At 34.0% G+C, this 13,923-nt stretch overlaps 1 protein-coding gene across 2 annotated transcripts in view; it reads left to right on the plus strand.

The window, feature by feature from the left end:
* The window catches only part of LOC118746258, a 38,384-nt gene extending 26,757 nt beyond the window's left edge, over nt 1-11,627 (plus strand). For both annotated transcript variants that reach the window (XM_036480104.1, XM_036480096.1), the window contains one exon: nt 11,377-11,627. The gene's annotated coding sequence lies outside the window, so the exon portion shown is untranslated. The remainder of the gene's footprint in view (nt 1-11,376) is intronic.
* Nucleotides 11,628-13,923: the final 2,296 nt, after the last annotated feature.

Below are 13,923 nucleotides of genomic sequence, written 5' to 3' on the forward strand. Positions count from 1 at the left end.
TCTGGAACTGCTTATGCTGACACCCTGAAATTTAACACAGCAACATACGTTGTCAATACCGTACTTACGGCGAAATATGGTAGATTTTGGAAAGGGGGGGCGTGGCACCGCCCACAAAAACTGAAATTCTCATATCGCTTATCTCTGAACCACTCATGCTAACGTCCTGAAATTTAACAAAGCTATTTTTGATATCAATAACGTACTTATGGCGAAAAGTGGTATATAATGGGAAAGGGGCGTGGCACCGCCCATACAAACAGAAATTCTCATAGCGCTTATCTCTGGAACCGATTATGCTGACGTCCTGAAATTTGACACAGCAACATTTGTTGTCTACACCGTACTTACGGCGAAAAGTGGTAGATTTTGGAAAAGAGGGCGTGGCACCGCCCAAACAAACTGAAATTCTTATATCGCTTATATAAAGAACCGCCTATGTTGTCAATACCGTACTTACGGACTTATTTACATCTGAATTGTTATATATATATATATATATATATATTTATATATAAATGAAAATCGAGGTTCCTTTTTCGGTTTGTTTTCAAAAGCTACTGAGGAGGAGACTTGGTAGAATTAGCATTAATCAATCCGGTATTAACGATCATAATTCGATTTTGAGTTTTCCTGTAAATTATGCTGGTGGACTTCAAAATAGTAATTCGAATTGGTGAGAGGTAAAATTCAAAAGTGTATAAGAAAGGATGTCCAATTTCGACAACTGGGCGATACTAGTAGTTATAAATGTGTTTAATTAGCAACTCTTAAAAACACCAACATGTTAATTTAATCTCAAACCCATATTGTGATATTTTACTACCTTATTTTAAACAATGCATTTTTAATTAGGCGGCGGCCCTTTAAAAAAAAAACCAAATCACGTCTATAGGTGAATACCTTTAATTTGACACCTCATTTCGAAACTCAAGAGAACGGGGTAAATCTGATGTTCTCCACGAATAAAAATGTGTAACAGGTGGCAACCCTTATTAAAAAATTAGAGGTTCTTCCTTGCGGATCTATAGACGAACGGTGTACGTCTTATGATTTTTTAAGCAGGTGGCAACCCCTTTTCAAAATAATGAAACCTTCTTGCACATCTAGAGGTCCAGCTCTCATTGAAACCAAATTTTTTCTAATACAACGAACGGTGCGGGTTTTATAATTTTAAATCAGGGGCAACCCTTTTCAAAAAAGTCATACCTTGCCGTACATTTAGAGCATGGTGGCCTTGAACCAGATTCAAGTGAATTGGTCTGGAACGATGGAATTTCCGATTAGACTATTTTAGGGGGGTATTCCATTGTTAGAATATGTCAAGTTCAAAATCATGGCCAGTGCCGATTTTAAAAACGGTAACTTTTTCGATTTTCAGGTAGGTTTTCGATAAGGTTCTTGATGAATAAGTATATATATTTACATATATACAAGTCGATTGTACATACATCTATGTGCAGGCCCAACTTTAGGGTGGGGTTGTTTCCCAACGGGCCCGGATTTTTCCTTAAATTTAGTTGGAAGATAAAAATTATAAAATTTTTTTTAAATTTGATTACAGTCGTGTCTGGATATAGTGAACTAATTTTTGCATAATTTTTGCATGGCCACAGCATCCAGGTTGTTCACTATATTAAGGTTGACTTATTTTGTTCAAAAACTTGTTTTATTTGCTCAAAATTCATGTTTGTGTATGTAAGTGCTACAGATCTTTGGAATAAATGTATACTTAGGAAAATATAAATGGACATATGAATGTTTATTATAAGAATTCGCGAATAGATGTTTGCTTCATGCATGAGGAAATTGACTTTTGGACCGCTTTTCACGTAGAGTTCTCAATATTATTATGCCAGCGTAGTCAGTTTTCAATAGCTTAATAGGATTTTCAGCTTTTGCAGTATCCTCGGCATATTTCTCTAAATCAATTGGTTCTTCGTCTTCGATTGTATTCCAAATTTAGATATCATTTTCAGTGTAGGTTTCCTAAGACAATTAAAGTACATAAAAACGAAATGGGCAGGTGGATGTCAATAGGGTCAATAAAATTACCTTCGGTATTACAACTTGCTGCAGACCCTGTATATCATCGATTTCTTTATATTGTTCCTGCAATATTTTCTGGCGAAGTAAGCTCAGAGGAACATCATCGTCTTCATCCTCGCTTTCATTTGGCTCTGTGGCATTGAAACATTATAATAAAGGCTTCCAACATTTCGCTGTTACACTTGCCTTCAGCTGATTCCAAACAAGCAGTAAAAATGATACAGCGTCTTCAAAAGTTAAAGTTTTTAAAAATTGTGTGATGTCATCTTTTCCTACAGCTAATAACAGCAGATGTTTTTTGTAGTACAGCTTAGTTAAGCGGAGGCATATAAACCACGAATATTGAGCCATCAGCAGTTTTAAGTTCATCTTCTGGCGGATGGCTAGGGGCGTTATCAAGCAATAGGATAGCTTTGGTTGGTAAACCCTTTTGCAGCAAATAATTTTGAACCTAATAACAATTAAAAACGAAAAAATACTCGGTAAAACTGTTACGAATTTTAAATGTATTACTCTCGAACGTGAGGGACGAAGCAATGGTGAAATCATTCTATGAAGATGTCTGCAGTTACACCATAAATTTCCGATTTTTTCAACAATTTCAGATTTTTGCTTCAACGAAAGGAGTTTCCTCGCAGACATGATAACACTTAAAAATTATTTAAATGCTAAATTTATTACCACACAAAAAAATAAAGCACGTAAAACAGCGCACATTCACTCACAAGCGGTTGGAACTCGACAAGAACCAAATAAACATTAGCATCAAATAGTAGCAGCTTTTCTAGTAATAAACATAAAGTGATAAATTTCAGGGAATAACCGCTTTCATTTCCGGTTAAATTTGGTATTTTTTGTCAATTTATGCTTGCCGTTGCTTTTAAAATTTTGTTCACTATTTAGAGGCTTTCGATTGTTCACTATTTAGAGTACTCTGTGTAAATATTTCGGTGTTCACTATATCGAGGAGTTCACTATAGCGGGCGTTCGCTATATAGAGACACGACTGTATTTAATATTCACATAGCTTTTATAATAACCATTAAATGCGAAAGTGCATGCCTAGATACACATGCAAGTATGGTAAGGTCATTTCCGTGCAAGTCAACTCAACCGCCAATCTGGCCTAATGTGAAACTTAGAAAGGTTCCGAAGTCAACACGTGTTGAGCTCGAAATCGTAGTGCGACCTTCATAGAGATTCGAAGTTATTTACAACAGGGGGAAATCAGAGATCAATAGAAGACGAGTTTCTGGCATACAGTCCTTTTGAGCTTAAAGGAACGCATTTGACTAAAACAATAAAAACTATTTTACGCATTCACTTGATCCGTACAACAGTATAGCAAAGCAAATTCTGCCTTTAGACGAAGCTTTTCTATAAAAAAAGACCTACACGAAAATACTTGGTATGTTTCAAAAGCACTGAATAAGGATGTGATGATAACGTCGGAAATTCGTTTAAATATTAAAAAAAAAATAGGGTTAAAGGGGGGCCGTCCCATATTTAGTACCGGCCCTGGACGATAATACAAGTTTATATTATGAAGTGAAAAAAAACTAACTAATAAAAGAACACCTATAAAATAATAAGTATTTATAGTTAATTTTTTTTGAAGCCAGATAAAAGTAGCTCGTTATAAGTGGACCAAAAGTTGGCTATTATAGTAGACGACTACGAAATTCCCCACAGAGTATACATGTATATTAGGGCGGGTCGAAAATCTAATTTTTCTCAGATCCCTTGGTAATAGTGAAAATATATTGTATCATGAAGTCAACAACAAGCCTGCAAAATATTAGTATTTTATTTTAGTTGTAAGAGCCCGCGCATCGACCGCAAAGTGACCCACAGCACACTAGTCGAATAAGATCAATTCTTGTTATAAATTCTGGGATCGGCAAAATGGTTTGGTGCATATTATTAGATAATGAATCCGTTTAAGCAAAAGATAAAGTCAAATTTCATTTCTCGCAGCCCTTTAGCTTATCGTTAATCTCAAGATTATCTGTTTTCAATAAAATTTGAATTGTTCTCTTGATAATTGCACTGGATTATACTCAAAAGATGCTGGCATGTCGCTGGTTCCAAATATTCTAATCTTTTTTTAATATTAGCTATAGTTTGCGAATTTTTTCCAATATAGGGACAATTTCGGTAACTCTAATAGAAAAGCCATTATTTTCCATCATCGTGGAAAAATTTTGTTTATGCAAATGGGTATGGAAACACTGAACAGGCACAACCTCTAGAAACACTAATTGGTTTACTTATATTTATGCATACAATATAAAAATTGCAAATATAAGAAAATAACAAAAAACTTTATTCAAAATTTTTTTTTATGTTAAAATAATTTGTTTATAATATGAGCGATTTTAATCATATTATTATCAAAAATCGGTAGCATTAAGTCTTGCCTTCAATTTGGTAATTATTAATTACCGATCGAGTAACATTTACCAAAGTTATATGGAAAAATTTAAGTGGATCTCCAGCTTTTTTCTAAAAAAATTTCTCTTAAATTGTATAAATAACTTTTACATGAAAGAGCCGGATTCCAGAAAAGGGTGTCAGGGAGTGACTTTTTTCGTTCAAGCTAAATGCAAAGCAATATCGTCCAATTGGAGAGTCCTCAAAAGGATTTCCCAGGATATGTTAAATACTATTGCATTTACCTACAGTCACTTTTTCACATCATGGAATTAACTGAAATATTTATTTATATCTAAACACTTATTGCACGTCCCCTACTTTCATATAACGGCAGAATTAGAGACCGCGAACAATTTTCAAGACTGCATAAATGGACTTAAAATGGGCGTTTCTCACCCTAATTGTATTATGTTAATGTATGTAAATACTTATATACTTGAAACTACTATTAACTTATCAAACGATTCGTAATCTTTGACAATACATGTTTGACTTCATTCACCACAATCTTGAAAACTGACCAAATCGGCCCATGGCCCACTTAATATTATATAAACATCCGAAAACATTAGAACGTTTGAAATATATCTCGTCTCACTTTTTTGAATTTTTCACTTGGTTGCAGAAGCAATGAAGAATTGAAAATTCATAAAGGAAAATTATAGTTTTTGTAAGTTTTATCTTAATACCTTAAAAATATGATATATCGTCCTATTTATAACAATTAACGCATACCATAGATATTACAAGCCAAAGTTAAATTTTAAAAATTCATACACTTTGATTCAATTGCGCGGGCTAAAGATAAGTTTTAAATTAATCTTTCGTGGCCAATAACAATTGGCTTAGACCTAAGACATCATAATATTACTATTACAATACGGTCAAATGTCTTTTATTTTCCCCCATACAAAATCGACCCAGCCTAATGTATATACATACATATCGAGCCCTAACCGCCAAAATAACGTAAGCGACATTTTTTTCAAAATTCATTTTTTTTATGCCGAAATGCATCTGGATGCTCTAGGAATATTTCTGCATCAAAAAGAAAATTTTGAGAAAATGTCGCTTACGTTATTTTAGCGGTTCGAGCTCGATATTTAAAAAATTACTCATATATAGTCTTATTTATGCTATACTTAAATGCGGCCGTTGTGGTGTAGTGGTAAGCAGTGCGCGCTTCCAATCCGCAACGCCTTGGTTCAAACCCTGGTCAAAGCAACAGCGCAAAAATATAGAAAAAAAAGGTTTTTTCTTCACAGCGGTCGTCCCTCGGCAGCAGAGCTGGGTCGTAATGATTCCTTTAGGAATTAAATTACTCCCAATTACAGATTACAAGGAATTGTAATTAGGAATCAATTCCTTCAGTCCACAGCAAAGGAATCGATTACTTTTTCAATTCCTTGAAGTAATTTCAAATGTAATTGGGTTTTTCTTTAATTCCATTACAAGGAATTTCATATAGTAATTGGAATAAATTACGTGCTAGTAATGTAATTTTTTTTTCCAATTCCTTTGAAAGGAATTGAAAATGTAATTGATTTTTTTTCAATTCCATTACCTGGAATTGCAAGAGTACTTTAGTTTTTCCAATTACTCAAAGGAATTGTAAAAGTAATCGAGAAACTGAAAGTTCATTCACGAATATACAATGTGGAATTTTTGTTGTGGTCAAAGATTAAAATCGAAAGCACACATTGGACATCTTCTATGTATATCTATCTATATAAAAATGTTGAGTTCGTATGTCACGGTCATCAAAACCCGAGAACGGCTGAACCGATTTGAATAATTTTTTTTTTTATTATTCGGTATAATACCAGAACCAATGATATCGCAAAAATTTTGCCACCTATTTTAAAATTTAATCAATTTAAAATCAATGAATTATTACAATATGGGTATTAAGTTAAAGAGGTTTAAGAAAGATAACTGCTGGAAGTATTTTTGACGAGGGTGGCCTCCTATTTGAAAATTTAAACTCAGTCAAATTGTTAAAAAAATGAAATATTGCCATGTGGGTGTCAATCTAAAGAGTTTTAAGAAGGCTTACTGCCGAAAATATGTTTGAGGAGGGTTGCCATCTGTTTGAAAATTTAACTAAATTACATTGATAAAATAAATAAAATATTACAATATGGGTATCAAATTAAAAAGGTTTGAGAAAGATAACTGTTGGAAATATTTTTGAGGGGGCTGCCACCTATTTGGAAATTGTAACTCAGTTAAATTGACAAAGTAAATGCAATGTTGGCATGTGGGTGTCAAACTAAAGAGTTTTAAAAAGGCTTACAGTCTACCATGAACACTTCCAGAAATATGCAATATGAAAAGTTCGGTTTATATGGGAGGTGCCACACGCCATTCTCCAACCATGCAAATTTTTTCTCCATGAGTATGGAATTGGTCTTATATATGTATATAGATATCACCATACCCAGTTCTAGTCCTCTACCACAAATATATGCAGTTTGAAAAATTCGGTTTGTATGGGAGGTGCCACGCCCCCTTTCTATATCGAAACTTTTTTTTATCTATTACCATCCTTGGAAAGTCTGCAGTAGATTCCGAAATTTCAAGCAAATCGGTACGGCCTTTCTCGAGCTTTGCGAACAGAAAAAAACGCCTTTCAAAATATATATTAGTATAGACTAGCCAAACTCTGCTTGTTTTGCGGGTTAAAACACTACTACCGATGAAAATCGATGGATAAATAAACAAGTGTGCAAGGGTTAAGTGAAAGTGCAATAATTTTTTGTATGAAATACTAGCAGGAAATTTAACAAAGCTATTGCAATTCAACAGTAAAAAATTTTTTTTTATAAATTTTTTGATTACTTTTTAAATTACTTTGAGGAATGGAATTGGAAAAAAATTAATTACATTTTCAATTCCTTTCAAAGGAATTGGAAAAAAAATTACATTTTCAATTCCTTTCAAAGGAATTGGAAAAAAAAATTACATTACTAGCACGTAATTTATTCCAATTACAATATGAAATTCCTTGTAATGGAATTAAAGAAAAAACAATTCCATTTGAAATTACTTCAAGGAATTGAAAAAGTAATCGATTCCTTTGCAGTGAACTAAAGGAATTGAATCCTAATTACAATTACTGAGGAATGTAATTGTAATTGTAATGTAATTGCATTTACCCAGCTCTGCTTGGCAGGCAATGGCAAACCTCCGAGTGTATTTCTGCTATGAAAAACAGCTTCTCATAAAAATATAATCGCCGTTCGGAGTCGGCGTAAAACTGTAGGTCCCTCCGATTTGTGTGACAACATCAAGGCGCACGCCACATATGGGAGGAGAAGCTCGGCCAAACACTAACATATGTGTAAGCGCCAATCTATTATTATTATTAAATGCGAAATATCGGCCGAAAATCGAAAAAGTTATCGTTTTTGAAATCGGCACTTGCCACGATTTTGAACTTCACGTATTCTAACTCGGGAACACCCCTCCGAAATAGTATAATCGGAAATTCCATCGTTCCAGACCGATTCAGTTGAATCTGGTTCAAGGATACCGTGAGAAGCCAAGCCCTTTAATTTGAAACCTCAGTTTTGAAAATCGAATGATCTGTGCAGATCTGATGCCGTTAACAAAAGATGCCTTCATGTATTGTATTTATAGATGGTACATATATAAAAATAAAAAAATAAAAGGCAAATTTTAACTTTTATTTTTGCCTTAAAAATTAAAAATCAGATACAATCGCTATTTTTTGCTCAAAATGAAAAAAGTCAGATTTTTAAAAGTCATGGAGGAATCACGATCTACACCTTTTCCAACATTATTTCAGAAAAACACAAATGTATTTCAGAAAAAACCAAATGAATTTCAGAAAAGGCCAAATGAATTTCAGAAAAGGCCAAATGATTTTCAGAAAAACTCAAATGTATTTCAGAAAAGGGCAAATGTATTTCAGAAAAGCTCAAATGTATTTCAGAAAAAGCCAAATGAAATTCTGAAAAACGCAATTGTATTTCAGAAAAGTTCAAGTTATTTTCAGAAAAACGCAAATGTATTTCAGAAAAGGGCAAATGTATTTCAGAAAAGCACAAATGTATTTCAGAAAATATTTTTAGAATACAGTTATGCTTTTCACATGCACTTAGTAAACATATGTATTAGTATGATTTACCTTTTACCCGAGGGAGCAAATAATCCCAAGCCTCCTGTATTGCGGTTACCTCTGCTTGAAAAACGCTACCGAAGGCCGGAAATTTAAGTTGAAGGAGAATTTTTTTTTCAACATTTTTGAATGAAAACAAAAATTCTATCAGCTGTTTGGATAGCTTGAAAGTTTCTGCAAACTTTCTGTTGGCATACTATACTGGATATTTTGCTGGAAATGGTGTACTGGAGATTTTAAAAGAATGTACCTCCAAAGAAATTTACCTTATTTGAAATCGTATATCTTGGTACTTTTTCGGCTGATTTGGTAATTTTTTTTTTTGCCATTTGGTTCAATATTAAAAAACCCATTTATCATCCCTGCTCTGGCGTTTTAAAGTATTATCTGATACTTACATTCATAATTTTGCTTTGAATAAAAATATACTTAAAAATACTGATTTTTTTAGCATGAAAATGTCTAACTTACTGATTTTGCGTAGAAAGGCTTTTCGTTTGCTTGGCTTTTTTTTATTCAGTTTACAACAATAACATACACTACAGAATAATAATTTTTAACCAGATAACCCGATAACCTGGCAAGTGTGAACAGCCCAATTGTTATTTTTTGTTTTAGAAACCAGTTCTCAGGCACTTTGTTTTTTTTTCAACTACATAAATAATATCTACATACTTATTATATATTTATAATATATAAAAATTTATTTCATTGGAAGTTTCTGGAATTCATTGACATTTTCTAAATATTTTGTATACTACTGGGGTTTTAATTAAGCTTTTTGTGTGCTCATTTATTTTCTAAACAAATAAGTATTATAATTCTATGAAGAAGTACACACAAAGATTGCTTTAGAATTTCATTATTCACTTCAGACTGCAAAAATGACTAATTAGTCATGAACAGGACCGAAGAAAATAAGCACGAAAAAATCCATTTTAAGCGCTTAGCTAAGCACTAAAACATTTGTAAATATGCTTGCAAATATGCTCGCAAAACGACAAAATTTAAGTACAGTTTAATGTTTCGTTTTTATTTAGTTTATTTCAAGTATTGATAATTACAATGGACAATCAAGTGTTGTTGATATTCTCGATAAGGTCGTTTTATTTTATTATTATTTTTTTTTTTAATATTCGTTAACCTCCATTTGAGATAATTTGTTTTTAATGTCTTCAATAACACCAATGCCTTCCCGTAGAGACAAACGATTGGTTGTAAATATTGGTATCCAAGCATAAATGCGGGGAAATTTTGCCAGTTATTCTAATTACCTTAAACGAGCAATTTTTGTGTATATGTATAAATATTCATAGGTTTCTCGACAACGGCTCTAACGTAGCAAAATGAAAAATCGTTTTAAAAAGACTTTCGAAGTTGTATTTCTTCCAATTGTCAAAAACATTTTATTTGTCACGGGGAAAATACCGTAAAAATTATTTGTATCGTGCGAATATCTATAGAAATTATCAGGTTTTGAAAAACTGTTAGCACAGCGACAAAAGCCAAGCATTTGCTTTTTTATAAATTGTTGTTGCTTTGCTAGCCGGCAATTACAAGTACCTGATGAAGATCTTGCAGAAGCAATGAGCTTAGCCGACGACGCTTTAAAGGAATTTGAAGAAATGCGACAAGATGCAGAAAAAAACTTTCATTTGCTTTTCGAACACGTAGAAGAAGTATGCACCAACCTAGGTACAGAAATCAAAGTACCGCGATACGGCAGTCGCCAAAAGAATCGCTTAAATGTGAAAACCGGAGACGCCGAGGCATACTATCGCATTGCTTTTTACATTCCCTTCTTTGATACATATATTGCTCATTTGAAAAGCCGGTTCCTAAACCATAAAAACAATAAAATAACGAAAAAAAAACTGAAGAATTGTTTGCTTTCTATGAAAAAGTAATCGACTGCTCGAAACAAAACTTTCTTCTGGAGTTAAAAATGTGGTAAAAACGAGTTTCACGCGAACATTTTCGAAATGATCTCGAAGCATTACAAGTAGCTAATAGAACGTCTCTTGGGAATGTTTTTAAGATCTTACGTATATTGGCACTTTTGCCCGTTTCAATAGCCACACCTGAACGAATCTTTTCATGCCTGAAAAGAATTAAAACCTACTTGAGAAATACAACATGTCAAGAAAGGCTCAACGGTCTAGCATCTATGAATATTCACAAATATATAAATTTTTCAGTTGATGAATTCCAGAAGAATTTTTCAAAAAACCACGAAAAATTTGAATATTCTTCGTTTCATTGATTTATAAGTAAAAAGAAAAATTTAATGTGATTAAAATTATCAAAATGTTTTCTAAATAAAGCGAAAAATGTAATATATGATTTAAAATATTCGTGTTTTGAAACTTTATTACGCATGCTTTCTTCTAAAGAGCCTTTTTCTAGACCCATATTAGTGAAATATTATTCTTTGACTTGAGGGGGCGGAGGGGTTTAACCCCCAAACCACCATAACGCCCCCCCCGCCCGCCGTTTATCCGCCACTGCCTCTGCCCCATAGTCAGTCCCTACTTGATCATCAAATATTGACTATAAATTTTCAAGAAATTTATGATAAACTGTTTTTTTAGTTCCGTTCTAGGTCCGCACATACAAAGTATTTAAAAATTGGCATAATATCTATTTTAAAAACTAGGCATTTGTTAGAATTTAACATTCTCTCTCCTTATAATATTTGTATGTTCATATATACGATAACCAATTATTTTTTGTCTTATCTCCCATAGATGCAATCAAATTATGACCGATCTCTATTGCAAAACCTTTATTCAGGATGCTCGTTTGGACCTTTACATTGGAGTTTAAAATAAGCTTCTTTACGTCAGTTTGAAAGTGATCACTTTGAATTTAACAAATTTGCTGAGGACCGGCCGTTTTATTATAAGCTTCATCGACACATTATATGAATTCCAAAGATTGTGAAAATGAAAATGTTATGAAAATAAACGCCTAAGGCCCCAATAAGTTTTGTTGTCAATATTTGTGTTTGCACATTACAGGCAATATGTTGGACAAATTTTTATATTTATTCTTTAGCTTTCATGGCTTTATTGGTAAAAATTAAGAGTAATATTCTAGAACATGGTGGAATAATAACAAGGTGTTGTCAGTTACTTAACCTCACTTTTTCGGCAGGTCTATTCCGGTCACGCATTTTAAAGTACTAGAAAAGGTACTAATTATTTACTACTTTTAATCCGTTGGTGCATACTACTTCAAATTAAATGTAGAAAAATGTATAATTACAGGCTTATAAGCCTGAATATAAGTTTGTATCGGTAGCTCCGTACAGCTTGGACATATTGTAACTTTAAAAAAGTAAAGGCGGTAAAATAAGGCAATTTACTATAAGACTGTAAATGATTTTTTAAATTGATTGAAATACATAAATATCGATAATATAAGCGAATTTCTAATTTAGCCAGCCACTCTATTCTAGTGTATCAGTAGTTCATTTGGCTCAATATTAAGACAATGCAGCAGGAGTTATTTAATATAAAAAACCGCCTTTCCATACGATTTTTGTGTACGTCGTTTTCCATTGATAACCACGATATCTTTTATTTTTTTTTTACATTTTGAGGACAAAAATTATACAAATCCATCAATTTTAAATATTAATATCGTTCTGAAAACATCAAGTTCTTTAAAAATCGCGATAAAACGAATTACTAAAATGGAACATTTTGGATACTATTTCCCAACGAATAGTAGTATAAAAATTAAGATCGGTAGCACTGAAAATAAGCATGCCGACTTTGTCAAAATTCCCTGCAAAAATCGCGACTACTCCATGCATGCGTGTAAAGAGTACTCCCTAAGGACCAAGGAGTACTCCAAAATTAACCACAATTCATATAAAAAATATGGTCCAATTAGCATTGCGATGTCCTAGGGCAGGACCATATACTCCATCCCTGCATTACATCAGAGTAGCACAAAACTACTCCAACATATTAACAATGGCATTGTTGTTATATTTTTTCGTTTGTACACGCTTTTGTTCTTCACTTCTCAAATGCTTTTTCGAAATTAATAAAAACCAAGACAAAAATTAAAAATTACATGTTGCCTCTGACGGCATTCGAACCCGAAAATGCTGGGAGCTAAGAACTAACAGCGAGCATCTCTACACGTTCAGCTACAGCCAGACATGCAAATGTGCTTTCAAATGCTCAACTTCAATCACATTTCGTTAAAACACGAGCAGTGATCGGATAACAAACAATAAGCTGGCGCAGAGACACGCGTTGGTCCGCTACAGCATGACAGAGGAACACTTTTGTAAGTACTCCAATTTACCACAAATAGACTACATGGTCCAACGATTTTTGCAGGGTTACAACAAACACGTCGCTACTGACAACACCTTGTTATTATTCCACCATGGTTCTAGAATATTCATATTATGTATACATACGTATGTAGTGATGTGACCTCCAATTAGAGTCCGACCGATTAATCGGCATCGGCTAGTATCTGCCAAAAGAATCGGTATCGGCCGTTTTTGGCCGATTCTTAGCCGATTCAAACTCGGTACGAGGCTTGGGTAGGGGCTGCAAGTCTTAACAACTTCCCTGTCCAATGAGTCATATGTGACTCACGAGAGCGTGTTGAAATAAGTTCATGAGTCACATGTGACTCATTTTTGTGTACAATTTCGGACAAATTTTTTGGTGTGAACGGTACGCGATATTTTTTTAAATGATACGTGGACGTACGGCAAAAAACCTAACGTAAAAATATATGAAAGAAAATTTCGAGATTTTTTTCCTGAAAGTTCTCTTTTAGTAAAAAGAAAAAGCGCACAATAAATATAGGTTAGGTTAGGTTAGGTAAGCGGGCTGCCTCCGCATGTGGAGGCACACTTGGACTCGACTAAGCTGTTCGATGTGAAGCCCTCAGAGGGGGGGAGGGAACAAGGGACGCAGGGAGGGGAAAGAGGGAGGAAGCTATGGGAGAAGGACAACACCTCCGTGCTCACAACGAAGCTCTTCAGTCGACTGATGTCCACTCCCGAGAGCTCATAGGGAGTGTGAAAAAAATGCGACCCAAGGTGCTTAAACCTTAGGCTCGCAAAGGCGAGGCACCAAAGCAGCAGATGTTGAGATGATTCCACCTCATTATCCTCCATGCAGCTGGTGCAGTAAGGGTTATCCGCAACATTCAGCGTTACAGCATGGTTACCAATCACACAGTGACCAGTATGCACTCCCATCAATAGTGAGAGATGCAGCTTGCTTAGTCTCAAGAGCTCCCCAGACTGCCCCCGG

This window comes from Rhagoletis pomonella, unplaced genomic scaffold, assembly GCF_013731165.1.
Source record: "Rhagoletis pomonella isolate Grant_MI unplaced genomic scaffold, Rhpom_1.0 Rhpom_scaffold_00001, whole genome shotgun sequence".
Lineage (NCBI taxonomy): Eukaryota > Metazoa > Arthropoda > Insecta > Diptera > Tephritidae > Rhagoletis > Rhagoletis pomonella.